Source organism: Patagioenas fasciata, chromosome 6 (assembly GCF_037038585.1).
Source record: "Patagioenas fasciata isolate bPatFas1 chromosome 6, bPatFas1.hap1, whole genome shotgun sequence".
NCBI classification, from domain to species: domain Eukaryota; kingdom Metazoa; phylum Chordata; class Aves; order Columbiformes; family Columbidae; genus Patagioenas; species Patagioenas fasciata.
In genome coordinates, this window is record NC_092525.1 from 20,223,233 (window position 1) to 20,250,276 (window position 27,044).

At 42.6% G+C, this 27,044-nt stretch overlaps 1 protein-coding gene across 3 annotated transcripts in view; it reads left to right on the plus strand.

The window, feature by feature from the left end:
- Positions 1–10,303: 10,303 nt before the first annotated feature.
- The window catches only part of DAB1 (DAB adaptor protein 1), a 436,704-nt gene continuing 419,963 nt past the window's right edge, over positions 10,304–27,044 (plus strand). For 2 of the 3 annotated variants that reach the window (XM_071810183.1, XM_071810182.1), the window contains exon 1: positions 11,289–11,445. The gene's annotated coding sequence lies outside the window, so the exon portion shown is untranslated. Of the gene's footprint in view, positions 10,954–11,288; positions 11,446–27,044 lie in introns of those variants that run through there. The other variant, XM_071810184.1, reaches the window with a different exon arrangement.

Here is a 27,044-nt window from a genome sequence, read left to right on the forward strand (position 1 = left end):
TCTTCTGCAGGGCTGGTTTTAGAGGAAAACTCGTAATGCATGTTTTTCTCAATCTCCTTATCTCTTTTCTGAGCATCAGCCATTCCCTTTTCAGCTGGATCTCAAAACTCTGTGTGTTGGTCTTGGCTAAAGTGGGCAGGATCCTGGATATACTAGCCTAGAGAAGCTGTCTACCAGTTTTAATGTTTCTTTTTAAATGATCAGTTGTAATAGTGAAATGAATACCAAAATGTGAACACAAAAATGCTTTAGAGATACTTTAGAGAGATGTGGCTGCCTATCCAGAGACTCATTCAGATCCATAGTCACCTTAGGCTGTGACAACTCTACTTGTGTGGTCTGACATACTGACTTGTGTGAGTAGTATGACGATGGAGGATGTTTCCAAAAATGTAATTAGATGAGTCCAAAATAACGAGCAGCGATGGCCTGGGAAGGTCTCTGCTTGCAATGAATGGCAAGATGAGAGTGAGCACATGGCAGACGTGGAGCCTCAGTGCAACGTTCTGCTCCAGCAGCCAATGCGCAGTGAGACATGCTGGGAAAAGCACCTCGTCACACCCAGAAATACACACAATGCCTAGAAATCTGGTTTCATTTTTTTTTTTTTTTGCAAGTATTGTTCAATATCTAGCTTGTCTCCAACTAGGGATCACATTTACAGCAGGCACTCAGAGTCTGAAATTATGAAGAAAAAGAGGTATAGTGTATTCTAATTTAATTATATAAATCATTTAAATTATTTATAAGGTCTCCTTCAAATCTCTGTTCTGAAAAATCTTTACAGACTGCATGTGATTTAGTATTAACACAACTGAGACGCAGAGGAGACATTAAGTTCTTGTTCTGATTTTTTTTTTTTTTGTAATTTTGGAAAACATAAATCAGTAATTGGCTCTTTAATAGTGCTGTAACTGTTGATTTTTAACCTTATTTCAAAGCATGTTTGAATACAGAGAGCAATTCAAAAATTCTTGTGAGCAGCAGTTTTAGTAGCTACCATAGCAACAAGTATAATATCTGAGCCCTTTCTCCCCAGTGGGGGCTGGAAAACCCCTGCAAGGACACTGTCTGTAGACATTTTGGTACAGTTTTGCTAAACCCACTTGCATTAGATGTCTAACTGTAACTCAGTACTAACTGAGAATTGGGGGGAAACTTCGAAAAAGCAGTGTATTATACACATTGTACTACAATTAGTGTAGTTCATGAAATGACCAACATATGTTCTAGTATCGTTTAGTTTTAGTCTCTTCTACCTGTGCGTTTTCCTGTTTTTGGAAGCCTTCATCTTTATTATATTACCTGTGCCAGGAAATCAGGCGTCTTATTAATGTTGTCGCTGCCTGTTGCTTTGTCCTTATAATGCAGGGGAAGGCTGAGGGCAGAGGTCTGAACAAGCTGCGTATATTTTGGAAAGAGGAGAGTCTGGACTGATCTTCTGCTTCTGGGACCCCTGAGCTTCTTTGAGGTTTTGGAAGCCAAGCAGAACTGAACTTCAGAGCTGTCCATATCTTAACAATAAGCCAAATCAGAACCCTGGATCTTAATTAACATTTCTGCATTTAGAATTACTTTTGTGAACACAATAGAGCTGATTATTACTGAAAGCCTCTTCAAATAAGTTAAATTAATCTGATAAATCAATGTGGCCAATGCAGATAAGTCTTGTGGAGCATTTTCAAGCTGTACCAGGATCTATCCAAAAGAGTAATGAGTATCAAATTTCCAAATGTACACATTTTTTGGGGGGAAACAGTAAGATAAATGACACACAGAAACTTCACTAGCTTGCATGCTGGGTAACGTGAGAATGCAAATTTGAAATTAAACTGGCAAAGAAGGGGAAGTGATGCATGGGAGCAATGGTATGATGTTTGCACTCCTTCGGATCTATCCAGTTTAACAATAATAATAATAATAATAATAATAATAATTATTATTATAATAATACTCCTGCTGTGAATGAAATTTAATTCCCTGCAACATCCAAATGAGGAGCAGCACACTGAAGATAGCTTGGTAGTAAACTCATCGTAAAATTGAAGAAATGCAAAGGCGTCAGCCTGTGGCTATCACAGAAGGTTACAAAGTGAGTAGCAAACAAGGAGGTTTCCAGGGAAGTTTCTTACCACTCTGTGGCAGAATGCAAACCCCCCCTCTCTCCCCCCCACCTCCTTCAATATGGAGGGAGTAGGCACATCTCCCTCTCTGCTACTTGAGGCTGACAGCTTCTTTTGTTTGGCCCAGAGCACCCTGGCCAGGGCCATTAGGAGAAGGGAGTGCCGAGGCGCCAGTGAGCCGCTGGGCGCCTGTGACCAGTGTGGGGGGGTGTTTGGAGGCTTCAGGGGCGCCCCACACACGGTGTGGGGGTGCAGAGAAGCTTCTAGAATGCCTACAGTCAGGTCTGATCAGCCAATAAAAACGGGACTCTCGTCGAGACTGAGCCAATTGTTGCCGGTCTCTCGGAGCTACGAGCAAGATCCTGCTGCTGAGACCCCGCCTCCCCGGGATGGAGACCCCGCTTGCCTTGCCGCCACGTGCGTAAGTAAAACACTCGCACAATTGCGAGTGTATTACAAATTTACACTCGCGGAATCGCGAGTGTACGCTTTACCTTTATCTCTTTAAGAATAATCCAGAAACCGGATTCAGGCAAGTGTGTACTCCTCTGGGACTCGAGGGTGGTTCCAGCATAGTTTTGGGTGAAGCCACGTGTATGTACTCTGTGGACCGCCTGTTGTACTAGTTGTTACCCCTTAATAATTTTCCTCAACTGATACCCGAACCTATATTTAAGTCACTTTTGGAGTGTTAAAACCCTGTTTCTCACTGGTTTAATAAAAGTTGTTTTGGACCCTGTTGTCCCTTAAATCAGCCTCGGGGTGCCTCCGTGACACACTCTGAGAAAATTTTGCATCTTATTCCTGTGTAGGATCATCTTTTCACAGTACCAAGGCTCAGATGATAGGTGGGTTTGGATTTCAGTGACATATGAGCGGAAATATAAGATGGTCAGAGTAGCTATTTTTATCAAAAAGCACAAGTGATGAATTCCTGTTGAAAAAAAGGCATTATTTCTCTTTATTGCATATGAAGCCAGAGAAGCAAACAAAAGAGGGTTACGTAGAGAGATGTGTAAAAAGGAAACCCCTGGTGTGAAATCAAGAGGAAGAACGAGGGTATTTCTGGAGTCAAAGAGAAAAGGCAACGGCAAGGTATGAAAGTTAGCATTACCCTCCCAGGCTCTGGCTTGGAGGTCATGTCTCTGACCCCCCCCATATCAAATGTCTGGCCTGACTGACATTTTTAATATTCTAATATGCCATTAAAGTATGGGAGATAGGCTGGAAAGCACTTAACAAATGAATACAGGAGGTGACGTCTGCCCACATAGAGTGTGAGCACTTTGCATCTCTTCTGGGTTACTACTGCAGCAGTTACCTCTGTCGTACCTCTGTCTGTCTTCTCCTGCCCACAGCTGACTCCTCCATGATGTTCAGTATGACTGGTTATGTGATTTCTGTTATGTGGCTATATATATATTTAGATTTAAAGGTTTGTTTAATTTTTTTTCTTCGTAGATTTCATGACCCACTAGACTTTCAGGTTCTAGCTGAACTTTGAGCAGGGAGTATTAGAAATCTCACAAGAGATTTCAGTCTCAAGACATCTAGTCTAAAGCATTTGTACGTGCACCAGATTAACATCCAAAGGAAACCTTCGTTAAGTCAGCCCTCACTATTCCCTAATGATCAAACTGCCTATGCCTACCAGCTTTTTGAAAATGGCTGTGCTCTTTTTTAGCATTTCTGTGATCTGGGATGATCTTTATAGAGGTAAAGAATCACAGGGGCACCTGCATGAGTTTCATGGATCATTGCTTAGACTTGGGAGCTAGAGGAGAAGAAACTGCATTCTCTGAAATATGTGCTTCTGTTTCTGTCTTTGGAATTAGGGGACAGGGTAGGAGAATAAGTGACTTGTTTACAAGCTTTTCTTCTCTTTCAACTCTCTGAGAAATTTATGTCACCTTTTTTCATAGGCAATGCTGAGACAGACTTGCCAGCTCGAGCTGAAAGATAAAATAAACCAGATGAAGGGAGTAGGGGGGAAAGTGTTCCCTTTTTTCAGTTCTGTACAATGATATAAAAAGTGGGTTACAAACTAAAATATTGAGTCACAATTCTTCAGGCAGTTTTATACTTGTAACATAGTCTTGTCAGGTCTGTGTTTGATATGGTTTAATTAATGCTTCTCTTTGTGTCGGATTTTGATGTGTATGTCATAGCTTCATATAAGCCCAAGTGATCAAAAAGAGGCATTTGTCAGTGTCAGAGTCTCTGTTAAGGTCTTGCCTGGCTGCGTGTACACCCTGGATGAGGAAGGTGGGGATGGGTTATTAGAGGAATGTGAATCAGCTATTAAGAAATCACCTACACTAAGTGAAGCTAATACTGTTTTCATTAGGCTGCGTGCGGTACCAGGATGAAATGAGTTTGGAAAGTCAAGTCACCCTGAGTGCGACATCCCCTGTAACACGCAGAGGGTTGTTCACAGCCTGTAGGTTTGCATTTGTTGGTGAGGTTTGTTCATTCTTCCAGTGCAAAGCCTGCGTTTTCAGCAATCACCATCTGAAGGACCTAGCTTGTTGTAAGATAATTAATATTTGCAAACACCTTTATTAGTTGAGACAATCCAATAGGAAGGAAAGGAGGCAGAGCATGTAATTGTTCACACAGGGACAGGTTGTGAGATGATGCTACCAGCAGAAGTAGTTAGGAAGGAACCTTGAAAATCTTGCAGTTGGGATTTGCTCGCAGATGGAACTGGCAGCAGCAGCAGACCCTGGATCAGCTTCAGCCGGCAATGACTCTTTCTCCTGTTTCCCTGGGTAACCTCCTTCATCAGTGAGGATGTGCAGTCCCATGTCACCTTCCGTTCCTGGCTCTCTCCGAGTGCCTTGTGATGTTTCAAGCATCCTCATTGCTCTTCACTTCCTGAAGTGTTAATAAAAGTAATACCTGGTAACTGTAAGATAGTGCTTGATGGGATAAAGTGCTTTGATAACCTCTCAATTATGTGGTTTCCTATAATTTGTTGACTTCTCAGCAATAATGGGATGCTTCTAACGCAAGGCCTCAGTCTCAGCAGTGTCATTTGACATAGTTCTGCTGATTTCATTAACTTACACTGATTTGTACCCCATTTTTTTTGGAAGTCGATCACAATGATTGATTGACTAGGCAAATATGTTTTAGTACTCTTATTCTCCAAATTGAATAGTTGTAGCTGTTGGATTATGCTAATCTTGTGGGATCCTCCTTTGGCTGATTTGCATTGCTGAACAGAACCGCCCCATCTTGTCCGCCCTCTGCCGTCCCTGCAAATTAGGGGATTAAGGGAAGAGGTGCTTAAGCTTAGCACTCAACTGATACACATGGTTATGCAAATTGGGGAGGAAATGATGAGATTCTTGAAACTCAGCTTGAATATTGCACACCCTCTGTGTGATAGCATATAGAAAATAGCAATAGACAGTGAAACTAAGGCCCGAGTATAGCAAAAAAATCATGATCTTGAGCCCATTTAGCTTAACTCTGTGCTGGGACAAAACCCTCATCCTTTCTAGGCTGTTGTGCAAGGCCACTCTTGAAAAGCAAATGCTCCCTTTCCTTCTCAGCTTGCCAATAAGAAAATTCTGCACCAACCAAAATGAATGGCAAGTGTTGATAAGCAGGATGATTTTTTCTTGTACTGGATTTTCTAGTTCTGCTGTTTGCACTAGTATCTCTTTCAATAGAAACATCTGTCTCTTTTCCTGCACTCACTGTGCTGCTGTGGATGGTTCAGTTTGCCAGGGAAGGTGAGAGGTGACAATGAACAGAATCTCAGTCCAGTGTGCCACCGAGCGCACTGGCTCTTGATTTGAATTTCTTTTGAGGGTTTTTTCCTGCTGGGCAAGAGGAAGAGCTCTGGGGCAGCTGTGCCCGCCTGCCATCGGGGATCAAAGACACACAGAGTTGTCTGTAGTTGATCATTTCATCTACTGATTTCTTGCTGCCTGGAGATCTACGCGCTCCGTATTTTACACACTGGCAGGAGGCAGTACCTTGTGTGATGTATACAAATGTTAAATAAACTATATACTTTACATACACGCATGGCAAGTGCAAGACAGAACAAAATGGCTAAGTCATCTACCACAGGCTACAAGGGAGACTCAGTGTGCCATTAAATATTGAATAAAATATTGTTGCAAATGATAACATTATATTGTAAATAATTCCATTTGTTTACCCTACTCTGGCATTGAAGTTCATCTCCCTTGGAGACTTCGTTGACTTTTGATGCTGTTTTGCTTTGCATATGCTTGATTTTTTTTTTCTGCTTTCCACCTTCATAAAGGTTCAGGAACCCACAGAACTAAGTGAATAATTCACAGCAAATAACTTCTTGGCAGAATTTAGCATCCTTATTTCTGTAAAACAGCCATACATGTTCTGTATATTTTGCACTAATTTATTGTTAAATTACTTTTAAGTGTGAATTCCCTGTAAGCCACCATCCTTCTATTTCTATGAATAGAATATAAAGTGTAGTCTGAAAATAGTTGATTTTTAAAATTAGTTTATTTGTGACTGGAGAAGTATGTATTGGTTTTGTTTCCTGCTTGGCTGACTACAGTATTGCTACTGGTATAAATATGTCCAAACATAATATTAGGCAATGTGAATCTCAATTTTTAAGTTTATTTTTCTTTATTCATATTTAAGCTATTAAAGTTTGATCTCTGAAATGTTTTAGAAAGGGAACATGAGGCAGCCAAGAGAGATTTTCTGTTTTCCTCTAGAGAAATCATACAGAGAAATGTATCTTAAGGAAGAAATAGTGCAATTATTATTAATCGCTTTTACTTGACTCTTACTTTGGGAAGTAGTATTTTTTGGAGGTGAAAACTGCATAAAAATACTGAATTATTCTTTCAGTGGATGAAGGGAGTGGGTGTGTATATTGTGGTTGTAAATCCAGACTAATGTTTACACCTGAATATTAGTCTGAAGGTTGGAGTTTAGTGTAGGAGTATGTAGTGGATGTTACAGTGATGTGATACGTTTTATTGGGAAGGATCTCAGAAATCCCTTCTAACTTCCTGTGTGGGTCTGGAAATCATAACGAATACTATCATTTGTCTGTGATAGAGGTGGTAGCTCTGTTGTACCAATAATCCCAGAATGTGCCTCCTCTCCCCCTCCTTCCAACCTCGGAGTAAAACAGAAACACCTGGAAAGGAGCAGCTCAGAGTGGAAGGAAACTGGAGCACTGGGAAGTGTAAGACACTATGACCTGCTTAGTGTCACCCCAGCAAAAATGTCCAATGAAAGAGTCTCCTGGGTTTGATTGTTGAATACAGGGTATTTTTTATAACATAGGTCAAAACCTCTAGAAAGAAAGATCTTCTTTGTGGTCCAGCTAAGGATCCAAATAATTTTCTGTGTGTTTGAAAGATGTAAAGTGAGGTCATTCCACCTGATCTACTTCTCGATGGTGTCACTACTCAAGCAGCAGCTACCTCATGTCAGTTGTTTTTTTGGTAAAATTGGGGTAGTGACACCTGTATCAAGCTCCAGCCACAGTGTAAAGTAAAAGCAGTGCAACGTGAAAAGTCAAAACTTTTTTCTATGCATATGAGACTTGTGGTGTTCCTGGGCATGTATTTGATTCAGTAGCTCTGTCTCAATTCAAACAGAGATCAAGAGGGGGTTTTATTTGTTTGGTTTTTTAGGTGCTGGAAGAAGATGCATGTCCTGCCTGAGAAAGCCAGGAGTTTCCTAAAGTCATAAAAAAGAAGGAAAGAAAAAAAACCAAGCTGTGATGAAGGATGATGACAAGGCAAGTCAAATTTCTCTTTTTGGCAGAGGCAAAAGTTTACTAGATGTTTGCATTGATTCTTGTCTGAAAATTATGTGTCTGGAGAACTGAAGTACATCAGCCAAGGTGGGTTTGGTTTCCTCATAGGAATTTTGGGTTCAGTATGCACTATAACCTCGGACATGCCTGGCTGCACTTATTCTGCAGCTCAGACCTGAGGCCTTTTGAATTCCTGGCTCCAGAGGCCTTTGCATTACATCGCAGGCGATATTTTGTTTCCAAGCCCATAAAGATGGGATTTGTATAAAAAACCTGATATTTTCTTTGCTTTGAGTGCAAGGGGGGACCTTATTAATGTCTATAAGTATATAAAAGGTGAGTACCATGAGGATGGAGCCAGGCTCTTCTCAGTGGCAAACAATGATGGGACAAGGGGTAATGGGATCAAGCTGGAACACAAGAGTTTCCACTTCAATTTGAGAAGAAACTTCTTCTCAGTGAGGGTGACGGGGCACTGGAACAGGCTGCCCAGAGAGGTTGTGGAGTCTCCTTCCCTGGAGACATTCAAAACCCGCCTGGACACATTCCTGTGTGACCTCATCTAGGCGTTCCTGCTCTGGCAGGGGGATTGGACTGGATGATCTTCTGAGGTCCCTTCCCATCCCAAACATACTGTGATACTGTGTGATAGAAAAGTTGAAGTCTCCACACGGAGGGAGAGCTCAATATCAACGTCAAGATGTGAAAGTAGAAATAGTATTTTCTTAATGTTGCATTGCTGAATGGGACTTTTTGAGTAACAATTACATGAACCTCTGAGATGAGCTGAGTAACGATGAAACAAACCCAAGTCCAAGCTGCATGCTGCCTGCTTCCCTCTTGTCTTAGAGCAACATTTACTGTAGCAGCTGGGTAGTGCGGCAGGGAAATCTCATTTCCATTTCAAACTCTGCCTGCTCGGAGATGAGTATAATCAGTCCCTGGCTGCAGTTGTGCACTGCAGCATCTCTGCTCCTGCTCCCTCTCCCAGGGCTTGCTCCTTTGCTTGCCCAGCTGTTTGTGGCACTTGGCTTCCCAGCTGACTCTGAGGCGCTGGAGCTCAGCTCTGCCTGAGCACTCCAGTGCTCTTTTCTTCAGAGACACTTATGTGGCTTTTTTTTTTGCTCGGACATCTGCGTTTAAAGAATGGAAGTTAATGTCACTTGCACACAGATCTCTTTCAGGGATCTTTTGCAAGCATTTCCTGATTCTGTATCTTGGTGTTGGGATGGAATTGCAGATAAGCATTCGTACATTCGATATTCTTGGTACAGATATGCATCATTATGCTCTTACTGTGCAAGTTGAGAGCTTTCCCAAAGCTCAGGGAGTTAATCATACCAGCAGCAAGCTTTTGAACTCAACTGATCATTCTGTCTTTAGCAAGTATTTTTTGCTAAAAGCAGAGAGGAATTCGTAGTGGAGTTAGAAGCTAAAGCCCGATCTCTCAAATACCATGATATATTTAATTCTTTATTAGTACGTAAATCACAAACCTACAGCCATGGCTTAATCCAGTCACTATGGGAACCTGATGAATTTCCTACCAAACTTCTCCCTCTAAAACCAGACAAGAAGACAAAAGTGAGGAAATTGTTAGAGCCTCAAAGTCAGAAACACCATAATTTAACACTGAAAGGATGCAGGGCTTGAGATTTGATGAAGATTTTTGCTAGTAATTGAATTCCTGACAGACATGGTGGAACTGGAGAACATTGGGCAGATGGACTGCAAGTTTAGCGCTGTTTTGTAGGCATGATTCCTCTTCCCATCCACACCCAAACCCCAGAAAAGAACAGAGTGAAAGAAACTCAACGTAAGGAGGGCGATCAGGGTACATCTCAATCACATAATCAATAGGATATTTGACAGCTTTATTCATCTTTTATCACCCTCAAGTTAAGCATAACAAAATGTCTGAGGCAGCCATTGTCAAGTGGCCCAAGGTTTGCATCAAAGAAGCCTATTAAGCAGGAAGAGCTATTACTGGTGTAATAAATATGTGACATGCGAGAGCTGGTAAGAGGCTGGGGCCAGGAAAAATGGTTTAGTCAAATATGTCAGGTCACACTGACTAAAGGTTAACACCCTGTCACATGTCAGTAGCCACCGAATTCAACAACGATTAACACCTCCAGCAAGGCTCCCTCTCCTGTAAGGTATAGTATCTACAGATGCTTTAATGATCTTACATACCAACGAATATGTAAAGCAGCTTAAGTCTCATTCTCTAGCTATTACAAGCTTCATCTCCTAGAATTAGACAAAAACTTTAATCGCTGTCTCACTGCTATGGCTTGCAAGCTCACACATGAATTTCTTCCTTGCCAGGGATTAATTTTGCTGTTTGGTGACATCCCATTGAAAGAGCAGACAAGAGCAAGAAAGATATCTGTGCAGAGATGGTAATTCTGTCCTGAACACTGCCCAGCCAGCCAGTCACCTACTGACAGAGCTGGGGTAGGTCAGAGCTCTCAAGATAAATACTTAACATCAAACTGTGAATAGAAAGGGGAGTTTGATCCGCTGTGGTTATGAGCTGACACTCAAAAGTATTTCTGCCTTTAAAGTCCGTTCCCAAGCAGCAAGAGCAGACATCTCCACACACAGGAGAGACAGCAGCCAAGAATAAAACCTCTTATGGGACAGCCAAGCAGAACTGGCCAAGGGAAAGGAATCTCCGTGGGAAAGAAGCGCAGTGCCACATCCCATTGGGCCAAGAACGCCTCTGTGTGCCTACACTTGATCTGGTAGAGGGACCCACCTCTGCTGGCCAAAGGCACATACATCTTCATAGTTGCTGCTTCTTGTGAGAAGGATGGTACTGCCCAGTCTGGGCAATGGTTCAAGTGTCCCATTCCCCAAAATCACTTGACTGCAGCCCCCCCTGCCAGGAACGCGGGGCTGGTGGCCAGCCCGGCCCCTCCACCATCACCACCTGTGCGCTGCAATGACTCTTTCAGCTTTCTCCCAAACCACCTACCGGCCCTTGGGCCAGAAGGAAGCAGCAGCAGTCCGGGGAGCGGAAGACGCTGAGCGGAGGTACAGGAAAGGTGCAGGGGGGGTCGGGCTGGCAGCGAGTTGGAACCCGCATCCCCACACTCGCCCCGCTCCCCTCCTTCCCCGAGCGCCCTGTGCGGGTCCCTGAGCAGTCAGGCCGGGGCAGGGCGGCCGAGCAGCAGCTGTTGCCACCCGGGGAGAACCGGTGCTGCTGGGCGGGTGAGGGGGGACCCACCGGGCACCGCCTCCTGCCCCCAGGCGGGGCGGGGGGCTCCCAGGCGCGGGTGCGCCGCGCCCCGCTATTAGGGGGAATGCGGTAGCGCGGTGGCTGCAGGGGACCGGCGCTGCCGCCGCCGAGGGGCTGCCGCTGCGCGCAGAGCGCCGGGGGCTGCGCGCCGGGAGCAGCGTCCGCCCGCGCAGACTCCGCGCCCAGCAGCGGGAGCGCAGGGAAAGGAAGGGCCGGGAAGGGGCGCGCACCCCTCCGCCACCGGAGGAGGATGAACGGGGCACTGCAGGGAGCGGCGCCGGCTGCAGGTAAGAGGCGACGGCGGAGAGGCGCGGAGCCAACCGCGGGGCTGCGCGCAAGCGGCCGCGGGCCCTGCGTGGGGGGAGTCGCCCGTGCCACCCCCACCCCACCGCGCTGCCGCCTTGCGCAGGTGCGGGAGTACCGGCTCTCCGCGGGTGCCGCTACCGGGGCGGCCGCGCCCGCGTAACTCGGTGCGGAGGGCAAGGCGCGTAGCGGCGGAGTTGGGCGCAAAGTTTTGCCCGCCGTGAGGGAGGCGCTGGCGCAGCGGGCGGCAGCGAAGGAGCCGCCGAGGAGGCGGGGAGGGGATGCCCGGCCAGCCCGGGGCCGCCGCGTCTCCTGCCGGGTCCAAGTCGGCGAGAACTGCGCGATCGGGACCCGGCAGCGTGGAGATGCCAACCGCGGCTCTGCGCGGAGAACCTGCCGTGCTGCTCGCGTGTGGAATAATTTAACACTTCCAGAGCCGGGCAAAGGCAACTTTGAGCTGTATTGAGCATCTTTGCGGCCGCAGTGGGAATGAACGTGAGACACCGTTTGTTTTTTTTTTTTTCTTATTTCTGTGTCTGTGACTCTGAAGCAGGGATTTCTGTCGATCCAGCTCTGCCTGCGCAGCCTGGAAGGAGCAACTCAAACCAGCAGTCCCCTCTTGGTTTAGTATTTGCAACCCGAATAAATATTTTGTTGCCCTTCAGCCTTTTTCTCAGCACCCTCTTATAATGTAGATGATTAATCAGTTAGGTTAGTGGGCAATTAGGCGTAACCTTGTAGGAAAATAATTATGCAAGGATAGATGGGGTTTGACTAGTGATGTGATACAGCATACACCCAGGTTTTAGTAGCTGTTTCCCAGTGTGTGCAAATTCAGTGTGTTCTTGATTTCACGTGAAAATCAAAGTGTAATGATAAATATTTCTTTCAGTGGAAGAACAGAATTTTCTTTGCCAGTGAAATGCAGCTTTAAAGTAAAATGGGGGGGCAGTATAGAGAGGGACTGTTTTTATCTGGTCAGTCTCAAAATGTTTTTCTGCCTTTTAAATATGGTCTTTCAAGTGCTGCTGGTTGCTTTGCATGTTTGGTGTGGAGAAATGAATTTCATTTTGCTGCCCATGGAGTCTCATGAGAAGAGGTGCACTGCTCTGTCTTTTGAGGATAGTCATTTTAGCTAATCTTGTTAAATAATGCTATTATTAAATGAGTGCAAATTCAGGCAAATGTATCATTCATTGCCCACAAGTTGTGTTTCTGAGCTAAATTTCTTTTTTGACTGGAGAGGCTTTTGCACTGCAGTATTACAATACAGCCATATTAAAAAGGTCCTTGGAGCAAATAACCCTCCAATGCTGCAGCTACGTTTTCAGTAGACTTCAGTAGTTCTATGGGAAATAATTATGTTGGATTTGAGGAATCTGGGCTAAATTGATTGTCCTTTTAAAATTGTGGTGTTTAACTGCGTGTAGGTATTCATGTAAGTGGTAAATCTAAACCCAAAAATCTAAAAAAAAAGAAAAGCCCCAGACCCAAAGCTTTAACCTGAGTGAAATAATTTTTCTCTCTCTTTTTTTTTTTTTTTTTTTTTGCAACAGGTTCTTCTGGTCTTTTATTCTAATTTTTTTCCTTCCTTCCTTCCTTCCCCCTCCTTCCTTTAATTGACAATGGGGTCTCTGGCTTGAATGTATTTTCTTAACTAGAGTGCAATGGCACATGATACCATCATTCTCTTCTGCATCTGGTTTACTCTGTCTGTGATGCTGCAAAGAATGAAGGTAGGGAAAACTAGAGATAAAAGGGAACAAGATTCCAGAGGTTGATAGTGTTGGCAAATTGAGTGAGGAAGGTTTATTTTGAGGAACCCCAACACATTTTAGATGGTAGTTTCTGTGGGTATAATGCTGAAATTACAGCACAGGTCGATGTGTATCCTTCAGTGATTTTTGCACAAAGTTCTCCCGTATATACTTGGAAGGTGTGAAAAGCAGCCGTGGAACTAAGCTTCTTACCTTCTCATATCAATATTTGGAGCTAAAAATTTAATGTGGAGTGGAAGATGAGCAGGTTGCTTACTTCTCTCTAGCCACAGCTCTTCATTACTGATTTCTGTTTGCTCTAGTAAACAAGCGTGTATCTCTTAAAATTGAATTAAATGTATAAACTGCTTGAACCACGGAGGGAAGAGAGAAAAGGTCTGTTTGAAATAGTAAATAAAACAATAAAATATGTTGTGTGCAGCTCTGGCCTGGTGACTCAAACAGTGCTCTAAGCAAACCCTCCTGTGTCCACCACCATCTTCCTGCGCTGGGGGGTAACATGCGTGGGGTGACATGCAGGGTGATGCCTGCTAGACTGACAGATGCTTATTGCACAGCAGAACCTCTGGTTTTGCCTCTGTAATGATTTCTTCCAAAGTGACAGAGAATTAAAATGTTTACAGTCAGGTTTTGGTAAGGTTCATCAGGGTGAAGTGGGGAGGGCAGGGAAATCCCTCCAGTTTTAGATCCCTCTAATCCTGAGCTTCTGTTCTTGTATTCATGCTAATATTTATTGATTCTTGTGGCAGGAAGTACTGTGTTTCAGAGCACAGTAATGCGAATGTCTCCACTCCAGATAGAGAGGTCTGGAACAAAAAGAAAATGGGAAGGAAGGAGTGGCTGAAATATACATCTTACTCCAGTCTTAGGTTATTCATGAAACTGAGGCCATTGATGAACTGTTGTACACTTTTGAAATTGAATTTTGGTGAAAGGATTAAGATTTTGGTCCTGAATTTACTGTAGAACATCCAGATAATCCTGAGCACTACGTAGCATAAGGATGCGAACTTCAGTGTTCTCCAGCTCAAGTGCATTTCCCCACTGAAGCAAAACTGTGGGAGCAGATGAGTATGTGCTTGAGAATGGATACGGTTTCCCATGTTGGTGCCAACTGTTGTGTGCAGAAGGATCCAAGCTGGAGTCAAGGCTGGTACCCAGAATGGCAGTACATAAGCAGCAGAAAACAGAGTCAGTCACTTCTGACGATCAGCTTTCTCCTTACCAACTTTGTATGTGTGCTGTGTTTCTATAACCATTTGATTCTGCCGTCAAATTCCTTTGCAGATCCATCTATGCTCATCAGATGAGCCCAAGTCATGCTTGTGCCTGATATCCACGCTCTGGTACCAACCTTTAATTTCACCACTTGGTTCCATCCCTTAGTACTGGGAGTAGTGGCCACAGAAGCAGGATATTGGAGATCCCACATCAGCCCCTTCCACCCTTGGTGTGGGGAAGTGGAGCTGGCAAATATGGATCCTTTCACCATGACACCTGTCAAGTCAATTCACCATCTACAAGGAGGAAATGAGTATATTCTCTGTGTTCTCCTTTCATCTGACTGCAGGCTGCCTACAGTTGGTCTCTTGGATTTTTAAGGAGCCCTAAGGAATGTTCTAAAGAACAAAGTAGGTGGCATGATTGTGGTTTTATGCTTTACCAGGGAGGCAGAAGCAGACTGGAAAGGAACACAAGCCATTCTCAGCTGCTGCTAAGAGTTCTTGGAAGAGGGAATAAGAAGTATTCTTTTGAGTAACCTGGCTAGGAGATGGAAATGACCCTTTACACTGAGCCTGTAAACCAGCATTTTGGATAAAATGGTCCTATTGCAGGAAGTGCAGAGGGTGAGAAACCTAAGCAGTCTTGACGATCATTTTGGGATTGTTGTACAAGAAAATCAAAGGCTTGTCAGTTTTTGCTTTTATACACATAAATCACCTTTGTTCCTCCTGTTTTGTAAAATGCGTTGGGCCAGGACTTCTCAGTTTGCCTCCATAGTATTATGAGAACTTACAGTAGAGTACACACAACAAACACCATGAGATTCAGATTTCACACCACTTCCATTTTTCATCAGTATGCCAAGTTAAAGAACCTCTAGCTTTCCTTTTAAATAGCATGAATATGGTGCAAGCCAGTTAGAAGTAAGGAGAGTATGTTCCTATATTCCTCTTTTATATCTGCAGATTGATGCATTTAACAGCCAACTTCTTTGATTCTCACAACATTTAAACATGAATGACGTAGTGGAAAAATACTGTATGAATATTTACTCCTTTTAATGTAGCAGAGTTCTACTGAAGTCAAAGCAACTCTGTTTGGTTCCTTAAGCTGAGGATATGGCCCAGCAAAGGGCTTTTCTGGTTGGCAGGAGGCTTGGTTTGGTAGCCTGACCCTTCCATGCAGGGCAATATTTTAGAAAAAAAAAAATCTTACTAACATCCGTGGGATTTCTCATTTGAGAAGTTAAATACTCCTAAGTGAGAGGTAAGAGTATTACTCCGGCTCACAGAGCATTTTCTCTGACTAATGTACACAAAATGTATTTTGGGATTGCCCAGCACTGATAATTCACGCACCCCTGGAGTGGAATCCAGCAGCCATTCTGGGCTGGAAACATTACGCAGGAGAGGTTTAGGGAAGAGAAATGAAGAAAAACTAATCCAATTGAAACTACAAGGGGAATTTCGAAGCAGAATGCAATTATCCGAGTTGGATATTGGCCAGGACATGTTAGTTAACATTTTTACTCTTGCAAGAATTGTCATGGGATCTTTAACGACGATGAATGGTCAGGACTCTATTTTACATCTCATTTGAAAGACTGAGCTTTCACTTCATCATGAGGATGAAGGGAATGCTTTGCCTCCCCTCAGGATACGCTGCGTTGGTCCATGGGCACACCTGCCCTGCAGCTCCCCATGGCCAGGGCTTCTCTCCGCCTTGAGCTTGGAAATCCAGACACTCGGCATTGCCTGGTGTCGCCTTTCTGCTTAAATTCCTTTTTTGGAGCAGTAGGTAAAGGTGCTCTCACACCATCACTTCTCCCTTCCCTGGAATTTTTTCATGTTAGTGGTAATCCCTTTGCATTTGTGTTATTAGTCACAGGTTCTGAATGGAATAAACCCTCATTATCGTGGCTGAGTATTTTATGACACAATGCACCTTGTAACTCTGGGTGGTCTTTATACTGGGTTGTATCAGTGCATAGAAATCATTACAATTACCTTTCAGAGACTGATAAGGTATTTTTTGCAAGAGCATGCATCAAAACCTGGTTCCGATTTAAATAGCTAAAGTCTTCCTATGGAGAAGTCCCCCTTCAGTTCGAGTTCCTCATGGTGTATTTCCCTTTCCTTCCCTAAGCTCTGGTGTGCTGGTTCTTCCCGTTATTGAATGGGGACCGGTGGACAGAAGAATCAGTGATCAATTGTAAACAGAAGACAGATCTTACTGAAAAGGAACTGGTGTTTGAGGAGAAAGGAACTGATACGTAAAGTATTTTCTTCTCCATAATGATGATTTTTCCTTTTAGCTATCTGAACTTGGATCTTCTCAAAAAAAAAAAAAAAGGCAGCAGCACCTCTTCTCTGTAAAAAGTCATTGTCTGGTAACAAATATATTTTAGTGACAGTGCTTTTTGGTATTCAGGCTAGAAAAGGAGATTTTCGGGGGCAGAAGATGTGTCATGTTATTTTGGAGGTTTAGCGATTATGCATTTGCTGTGGTTCTGGGAACTGGGAGGATTGCTCTGTATCTACTGGGATATCTTTTAGTCCATTTATCAAAATGCCCACAGTCTATCTTAGAGGTCAGGAAGCAGTGGCAGATACTGAGAGATAAAATTAGATATGCATCCAGACTTCAATATATAATTTTATTAACGAAATGTGAAGAGCAATGTAATGGTAGATACTTTTTTACCTTTTTTTTTTTTTTCTTCTTTGTATTGGAAGATCTGTCCTGAGATTTTTCTTTCCTGGAAGCTGACACGTGAGGACGCTGCACTTCTAAGCTGTTTGTCACTAATAGTCACATGCAACACAGATAATTAAAACATAAGTCTTAAAGGGTTAATACTCTCATCGGAAATATTTTTGTTATTTATGTAGAAATTTCCCCTCAAACTTTCACGATAACATCAATGTCAATAATTTAAAATGCTGTTTCAAAGTCACTCAAAATATACTTAACGTATAAAGTGATACATTTTGCAGCCAAGGGTTTCCTTTCTACATTTTCATGTATATGTGGACAGTTTAGATTGTTTTGTAGTCTGTGTGAGGATGGTAAAGCCAATATCTGCATCCATGGGTCTTGAATTTCTGGTTAAAAGGAAAGTGCTGACCCTTCCAACCTGTGTTACCCAGGCTTGTGGTGCAGGTTCTGCAAAACGGGGAGGGGGTTTCATGGGGCAGTTGTGTTTGAGAGAGTCTCATCGTTCTGTTACTGTCGCTGGGTTGCTTCAATATGCAGGTGGGCCTTAGTTACACTGAACTGATCTTAGGATGTGAATCAAAACCTCAACTCTGAGTTTTTTAAGGTGTTCAGAGTATGTGGAATGTAGCATTAAGGAATAAAATGAATCTTCATTGTTATCCAGAAGCCTGGGAGGAAACCGCTCTTCCTTATCTTTGTAAAATAACAGTGTCTTTGGTCCAAGGCTTCTTAGATGACTGTGTAAGGCCAGATTTTGTCCATCGTAAATAAAGTGAATGGGCTTAGGGACTTCACATGTAAATAAAGTGCCCATTCCATCTGCCTCTGTGTGGCTTGACCCACAAAATAACAACAAATGCTTTCACTGCTTGGAAGAATTTGATGAATATATTATGTTGGCCAGGTGTAAGGCTGTGATCTGTGACATTTTGTGCCTCGTGTGGGCATTGTGCTGTCATGCGGCACAGTGGGCTGCGTTAATAGAGTCTTTGGGGATAAAAAGAGAGGGAATATGGACAGAAGCTGTTGTTAGGCAAAATAAATTGTAGAGTGGCTCATCCAGAGTGAGAAGTGTTGTGACTGATGTAGTTTCAAACATCATTTTTTCAGTAATTGTGCTGTTTGAGTTGTGACCTACTTTAATAACATTCTATCATTTTTAATATTTCTTTATTCATTACATTTTATACACACTCAGGTGGTTTACTGCAAGCTGTGTGGAGATTACAATGAAGGTCAGGTGCTCTTTGTGAAGATAACTTATTACTGAAAATATTAACTTCTTGTCATTATCGTTTTCCAGTGTGAAATTTTGTTTGTCTGGTGGATGAAGAGATGATGTTGGGCTTGTGTTAAAGTGTGTGATTACTGTCAGTATGCCAAAGTCCCTCCAGTCATAGGTCTGAGATGTACATGATCACTGAACAAGTCTCACTTTAAATTGATTTATTTTTCCCTACACTGTTAAGCTGGTACAGGCCCTTACTAGAAACATCTTTTGGATTAGAACTGGCTTGTATAGATTTAATGTTTAAATGCTTTCAGTTAGCTGAAGCTAAACTGAAAATCACAACTTTACTATTGAAATAACCATGCCTACACATGGTTTTGCCTTTCAAATGAGCTTAAATTTGTGCTTTAAATTCTATCAGCTCAATATTTTTCACAAGGAAAAGGCTTTGTGGCTTGGTCCACAGCAGGACAGTGCAGAGCTGGAGTCAAGCCTTGGTTAGGGTTGAGAGTTTGCTCTTTATTGCTAATGCTGGTGTCACTTCAGTTAAATCACAAGTTTTGTACAGCAGTTACACACACAGATAACCTTCCAACAGTTGCGCTGTGGTTCATGGATGTGTAATTGTAAATTGCATGCAAGAGTTTGGAAAAATGTGTCCTGAGATCAGGACATGAGGATCACTGACTTCCCAAATCATAATCCCTCTTTGGTGCAGCCTACATATTAATTGGCTTAGAGCTATTTAAAAAAAAAAAAAACAAAAAACAAAAACAACAAAAAACCAAAAAAACGAAAGCTTTTCAGCATCCCTGCTATCTTTACAAAGTGTAACAGACGTGTTGGATAGTCATGCATCATTTCTTGCACATTATTCCGATAGGATAGTTTTATGTAAAGGTCAGCTGTGCTTGGTGTCTAAAACATCGCAGTTTTTATTATGCATATTTGAGTTTTCTCTTAAGAATCAAGTATAGAAAGTGTAGAAAGGAAGCAGAAGGCTTGCAGTGAATGATCACTGTCTTGGCTGTTGCAGCAGGTTGGGGTTGAAGTGTTACCGTGTCTCATTGCATGACCAGAGTTCTAGCCTGCTGGTTTGATGTGGTGGATCTAAAGGTTTCCCTGATACAAAGCCAGAGAGACTCCACTTAGAAGTCATCGATATCTGATTTTCCTTCTGAACTTTGTAATTTGCATTTTGTATAGTCATGTATTCTAAGTATAATATGGAGGAAAACTGGAGTAATTGGGTAAGTATTCTGCTCTTTAAGATTCTGGGCTACTGGATTAGGTTTGGGCTGGACAAGTAAGTTGGAAAGACAGTAAGAGTTTTACAGAAACGTGAGAGATTTTTAGCTGAATGTCTATTTTTTTGAATGTGATTGAGCTACCCCAGACAAAGATTTCATGTCCAGAAAAGAGAACAGTTATGATAGAGACCTATTAAAATCATATGGAGAACTGAATAAAGAATTGTCTTTTCCAGTAAATGAAGTGAAAGGTGTCCTGTGGAAGGAGCAAGCAGCAGATAGAGAACAAGTAAGATGTTTCGTGTGAGGTGGCTTTATGCAGGAAAGCTCACTGCCTTGGGATGTTGTGGGTTCTAAAAGCTCACACAGACCAGTCTTCTGGAAAAGTTTGTGGTAGAACTGAGGACTGTTGCATGGGCCGATCCTGCTTCTGGTGTAGGAATGCCAGGCTCACAGGTGTCTGGAGGATGGAAATGTGCTCTGGTGAATTATTGCCATATGTGTCTGCTCTTGGTGATTGCCAAAGAGTCAAGGTTACCGTGCACAGGGCCAGCTGGCCCATTGCTCTGAGCCAGAAGGGCATCTTATGCAAAGGTGAAGAATTTAGCCAAAAGCCAGTGCAGGGTAGTTTACCATCTCCTCTTCTCTGCTGTCATCCAGCTCTCTTGAGATAAAGGTGTTTGAGCTGGTCTAGAAAAATGAGAGACAGGAGAAGTTGTTTCTAAGAGACAGGCATCACTGTTGGAAGAAAGATTGAAAGTTCTAGCAAGGCACTTGGTTTTGCAAAGGTGTAGAAAACTGAAGTAATTCCTTGCGCAGCAGACTTATTTTGCTGTAGTTTCAGCCGGTGACTTTGGTTTAAGCCTGTTAGTTCACTTATTTGGTGATACGTGCTCTGCCCTTGCTGTTTGACAGTGTGATGATGTATCTGTTGGAGTTGCTTGTTCTAGCAAATACTTACGTATATCTGTATTTGGCTATACAGCTGTAAGATGCTTGTGAAGTGACTCAGGAGAACTTTAAATGTATATCTTTTAAAAAAGAGGGGAAAAAAGTGTCCTGATATAAAGTGTTGAAATGAGAACTTGCAGAGCAAGGACAGAGTGTGTTGGTTGAGTGTGTTGGTTCTGACACTGGATGCTGGACTATCTGGAGCATCAGAGGTTGAAATAGGATGATTCATGTGCAGCTTTGTCAACCAACCATTCCAGCTCCTGACATCACCTTTTCAGTTTAAAAATCTCGCAAGTTTAAACAATCTGTGCTTTTAATTTAAAAACTATTATATTGCATTTCAGTAATGTTTAAAGCTTTGTTCTGAGCTCATGGGATGGAAACTCGATTTTTTTTTAATTGGAAGTGGAGAATCTTGGGTAATTGCCTGATGACAGGAAGTAAGGGTTAAGAAGCATGATAGATATCATGAGACTTGTGATAAAATCTTAAGAGTGGGCAACACTGTGTAGGCCACTGAGCAGCTGTCGGATTGTAATTAGATTTGATCATTATCAACTTGAGCCAGATTTGAACAGGTTACTTAGGCATGAAAAGGTACATGTACCAATCCCTCAAACAACCCCTTCCTCCCATTGAACAGCTCCTTCATGATGGTAAAATGGGGTGATCAGGCATTTTTTTGTCTTTCTTTCACGGTTTACTTTGCACAAGCTCAGGTTTTCTCGTGCCTTGTCACAGGAGACCAGGAGTTCTTCCCATGTGGAGGACTCCTCTAGGCTGAATATCACTGGTGCTCCTGGAAGTTGTGGTTTGCCCAGTTTATTCTGATTCTGGAGATCTTACTTGGGAACAGGTAGTTTTTCAGTGGAAGTGCTTGTCTATTCCAGAAATTTTCTGTATACAAATTTTGAAGAAATAAAATATTAATCTGGTAGCAAGAACATCACCTTTTGCAGGGTTCTAGGATATGATAACGTTTATTAGTGGGAGGACCTGGAGCAGAGTTTTATTAATGACCGAACTTATTACAGACTCTGTTGCCTTCAGATTATCACTTCAAGTGCAAATAAATGGTGGAGTTTTCATGTGGCAACATTTAAAAAGCAAAGTTCAGATACTGTAATTGTGCCTCGAGTCACTTGGAATTATTTAATAACAGAACTATACAAAAAAGTTCGTCTTACTCTAATTTCATTAATAATGTATTTTGCAATTGTCTGGAGACATCTGGCTGACAACTTTTTTTTGGTACGTTGTGGAACAAATTGGTAACTGACAAAGATTTCATCATTGGAGTTATGCTGTACATCATGGCTGCTAGGAATTTCCCAGTGACAAGGAGATCATATAGCCCTTATTTCCAAAGTGCAAATTAGGGAATGGAACAGCATTTTTAACCTGTCAGCACATGTCAACAGATAGGAACAGAGATTGGAGCAATTGTGCTTTTTGAAGGAGAGTGGCGTGTCCATCTAAGCTAGTTAATTCAGTCTTTCAATGCATATCCTGATTTATTTCCCCCCCCCTTTATTGCAGAAGCAGTATGAACACATGCTCACTGACGTGCACTTCAGTCCTCCAAAGAATTTCACCAGAGCAGTTTATGAAGCAGCCAGCCTTTTTCTGCCAGTGAGATTTCTCTTCCTACTTCTGCCTATTCATTGCAAACATCATATTTTACCTTGCAAATGTCGGATGCTGGCTCTCTAGTTCTGTTCACCTTTGCTTCCCCTGCAGCTCCCACATCTGATTGGGCTCTGGGCTCCGCAGTTGCCTGGCTAACTTGCTTTCTGCCTCATTTACTCCCCAATGACTGCTGAACGACGACGTTCCCTGAATTCAGGACCAGCTCAACTTTGTGACTGGTTGCTCAGGATGCTGCCGCAGCAGCAGTGTGTTTAGTGACTTTGTTTTAAAGATGTATAGCCATACATCTTTTGAATTGTAAAGCTAAATTTCATTAGCTTCACCAGAAGAAAGGAATGAACACTAAGGAAAAAATATACCACTGAGGCTACTGTAAGAAATTCTAGCTATATGACTCAGCAAAGTGGAGCCAGTGCCAAGCATGGGTAAGCACTGGTACACTCACTGTGTGCTTTGCTGGAGCGAAAGCAGTTGTTCATGGTTAGCTGATACATCCCGAACATTTATTACGAACACCAAACCAAACCACATGTTGAGTTGCTTTGGTACTTTGCCCTTGAAGAAGTGTGCACCAAGGTTTTGGAGAGCGTTAATATTTTTTTCCACTGAGCTTGAGACCTTCTTTAGAGTAAACCTAAGGCAAGTTGAGACCACTGTCATCTTAGAGTTCTGACCTCTTTTTCAGCGTGAATTTCACAGAGGCACTGAACACAGATTAGGGGTGTGAGCTGTGAGTTGTTTTTCACTGTGCAATATTGTGTGTTCAGTCCTTGGTGGCTCAGAGTGAGAGTCTTGGACTAATTCCTTTCCACGGCTACACCTGCATCTTTGTGGTACCTCATTAATCTGCTGATCACTGACTTCAAGCCTGTGGGCAGGTGAAAAAGTGTGTGACTCTGGGGTTTTTTAGTTTCTTTTGTTAAGGTTCTGCTCAGTCAGAGTTGAGTCTTTTTCAATGGAGACTTGTATGGGCAGATTGCGGGGATTTTTCTTTTTTTTTCCTCCCCATGTGCTTATTTGTAACATCTTTCTTCCAGCAGATGTAAGGCCTGTTCGCATCCCTGGGTGGGTGTATCCTGACTCTCTAGAAGTTCAGGGAGAGCTCTGATTGCTCTTTGCCTGCCTTGTGTACGGTCTTAACAAAGAACCCCCTTTATGTGTCTATCTTCCTGATTGTTTTTATCAATTTTCCCACCTAACTAGAAGTTCTGTGTCTCATTTATAATCCCAGTTTCTTATATGTTGGAAAACAGCTGGTATTTTTGCCTTAAAGATCCTACAAATAGCATGCTAACAGCAAAGAAACAAAATGCTAGAAAAACTCACATAATTTTGACTTAATTCCTTAGTTAATTGGGGCCGAGATATGACATTCATGTACTTTGTTGTATTCTGTGGCCATCTGATTTATAATTTTAACGTTGGTTATCCTGTAGGTGACATATTATTGTAGATCTTGGCTTTGAAGCCAGATAGCTGCTTGTGCATATTTTAGAGGAAGGGAGAGACAGCAGAACTGGACAATGATCTTGATTTTTGGTGTTTCTCTTTCGGAGGAGGCAGAATTTGAGACAAACCTGGCACCGCTACATGGCAGAGGAACTTGCAGTGATGCTGCAGTTTTGTTGGTGCCACTGCAGACACGAAGGCTCAAACAAATCAAAATGAACTGAGAGGAGCAGATGGGGCAAGTGAGAAGTTGGGAAATCATTCAAAGTGTTAGACACTGAACGATTTCAATTTTCCTGAGACAAGCGGGTGCCGTGGCACAACATGGCTCTTTTTGACACTCAGCACACGTGAGACAATTTTGGAATAAAAGCTGCATCAGGTGTTCTGTTTCCAAATATTCCTGCCTGAGGGAGTGTGTTTGCATTTGGCACGGATGTCTGTAAGGGGGATGGGTGGTGAAAACAAGCTTATCATAGATCTTTTCAGGTGTTTTGTTGACCATTCTAAGCATCGTGTGTCTGTACAAGATAGGGGTAAAGTTCCTGCTTCTGAGGCAAAATTGGTGTTTTTAGGGATATCACAAGGCAGTGGCAGTCAGAGGTCAGACAGGGATACATCCCTTCTGCTAAAAATGTTGTCTTGATTTTAATATCCTCTTTAAAGGATGCCGTTTTCCTGTAGAATGAGAGTACCCAAAAGAGTAAATGCCTCATTTTGATAAATATGAGTGGTGGAAATGTGACTATCTTCATGTGTGCAAAACCCAAGCAGCAACTCTCAGCAATGGGACAAAATGGCGGATCTCCCAGTCTTCCCAGTCCTGAGCGATGGTTTTGCCTTGTGCTAGGAGTGGATATTGTGTGTGCCATGTTATTAGAAGCTCAAGCAAGCCTGACTCTGTGGTCTAAGCTTAATGTTTCCTCTGCTTACAGTTTAAAAAAGCTTCAGTACTAGAAGGTATAGAGAGTGGAGACATTTGTAATTTTGAGGGTAGAAATGCTGAGGTCTGAACTTGCATGCTCTGACAACATCAGCTAAGCTGCACCCCATCAATAATGAATTCACAGAAATTCCTCAGAATATGTGACCTCTATTCCTCTGTAATGTTTTTCTTCTGCTTAAGATTCATCTTTAAGGGATTTGGCTTGGAAATAGGGAAATGGGATATAAAGAATTCTGTTCTCATCTGGTAATTGCAGCCTAAACACGATTTTGCAGTATTTATTGTTTATAAATGCATAAATAGACTATAGATAATTCATACTTTAATGTTGTGGGGCATAGGAAAGTTGGGTGTAGGAAAATGTATCTGATAAGGCACAGCTCCAGCAGAAAGAAAAGGAACCTAAAAAGTAGTTGGATTCTTTCCATCCACCCTACAAAGAAGAAAATTGGTTTGCAGGAAATATAGGTCATGGCACTGTTCTGGCATCTTGATGTCACTGTTGGTAAGCACAGTATATTGCTCACAGCACAATTTGGGACTCCCATTAGAGCTGTTCTTTGCTGTCAGATTTAAAGGCCATTTCATATCCCTATCTGATCTAATGCACTCCTCACACAGATGAAGAAAATTTAGGAGGTGGTATATGGGGTTTTTATTTTTTTTTTTTAATTAAGTTATTGAAAGCCACTTTGGAGACTCTTCCTGCTGTTGCACCGGGAAGTCAGTTACTTCACCTGGACCCCGGGATCAGGGATGCACCGTGAATGGGGCAGAGGAACTAAATTCTTCTACCCTCTCCAGGGCAAAACACAGAAGAAACGAAACCTTGTGTTGTTGTGCCACAGGGTTTTATGAATACAAGCCTGTTACTGGTGAAAAGCCCTGGCTTTTTGAACACAACATTCACCTTTGATTAGGAGATTCATCTAATTTCTCTGTGTTAGAAAAGATATTGAAAGCAGCTGTGTTCTGTAAGTTGGGTCATCTGTATTCTCTGTGTCCAGCAGCAGGACAGGGTGAGTGGTTTTGGCAGGAATGGGAGAATAAGGGCGACAGTGTCTCTGTGGGGCAGGGGGACCACAGAAATTATTTTTCTGCACAGTTCTATACAGTTGGCTACTGTGGACAATATAGAGGCCAAGATGAAAACAGAAGGGTGAACAGGGAATTTGGGTGAGGAACTGTAGCTACGCTGTGGTTTTTTGCTTTTTGGCTTTTGAGGTGGGATGCAGTGGAGCAGGCACAGGGATGTGACCATATCCTCACTGGAACAGTGCTCGCTGGCTTCTCTTCCTCACCTGTCTTGTAGTGAATCAGAAATAATAATGCTTAGCTGCACTGCAGTGTATTTAGGTGCACTGCAGTGTATTTACTTACACTGCGATGTGGTGCAGCTTTGAAGAAGGATAGATAGATACTTATATATTTCCAGCTGGTTTGAGATGTTCTTTGTGTTCTCCAGCTTTCATAACCTTGGGTCCGTGTTACAGCGGTAGGGATGGACCTCGTATCCATCCCACGGTACTTCTGTACCTTTAGCAACTATGTGCTGTGTATAAATACATCTGACTTGCTAAAACTGTTTCATATTAATGTATTTTTTTTAATGCTTTATCTCAAATAAGGCTGGAGGTTAACAAATCCAAGAAATCAGATGAAATCAAAGTCACTTTCAACCCTTTTGTTTCCGTTGAACCTCTAGCGAGTTACTGCTGCTCAATCTGGATATTTGCAGGCATGACAAAGATAGAAGAATGCAACTACAGATTTTTATTGCTGCCCCAATGTTTTTCCAGTGTGGCATTATTACTTTGGAGTTCATTAAGAACAAACAAAAGCAGTGGAAAGCGTTCTGCTGGTAACGCGCTGCTGCACAGCGTGGCTCGCGCTCTGCTGCCTGGTGGGACGCCCCAGCTTTGGAATGAGCAGCATCCCAACAGTTTCCTCTGCAGCTTGCCTGAAGATTTCCTAAGCCCCTCACCAACTCAATTCATTATCTGCTGGTACGCTTGCATAAGAAACAGGATTTTTATTTTATTATTTTTAAACAGGCAATAGGGGAAAATGTCCTGTGGTGACAAGCAGGTTTTTCTTTTGGGTTGATCTAAGTACCAGACCAAGCTTATTGCGTCTTGGTTTCTTAGTTTCTTCTTATCATTTAAAGCAGGATTTGGAGGACGTATTCTTTGCATCCTAAACAGGGTGGCTGTGTGTATGCGTGTGCTTTTGAGTTTTTTAATTTAAAAAAAAAAACCTTTCTGGCTTACTCTGGCCTCACTGTTTCCTCCTTCAGTGGAGATATGGGGTACGGTCAAGTGCTTGGAGGTGTCACTGGGTCACTTACACTTTTAACCAATTGCTGTTTGAGTCATCTGACTTG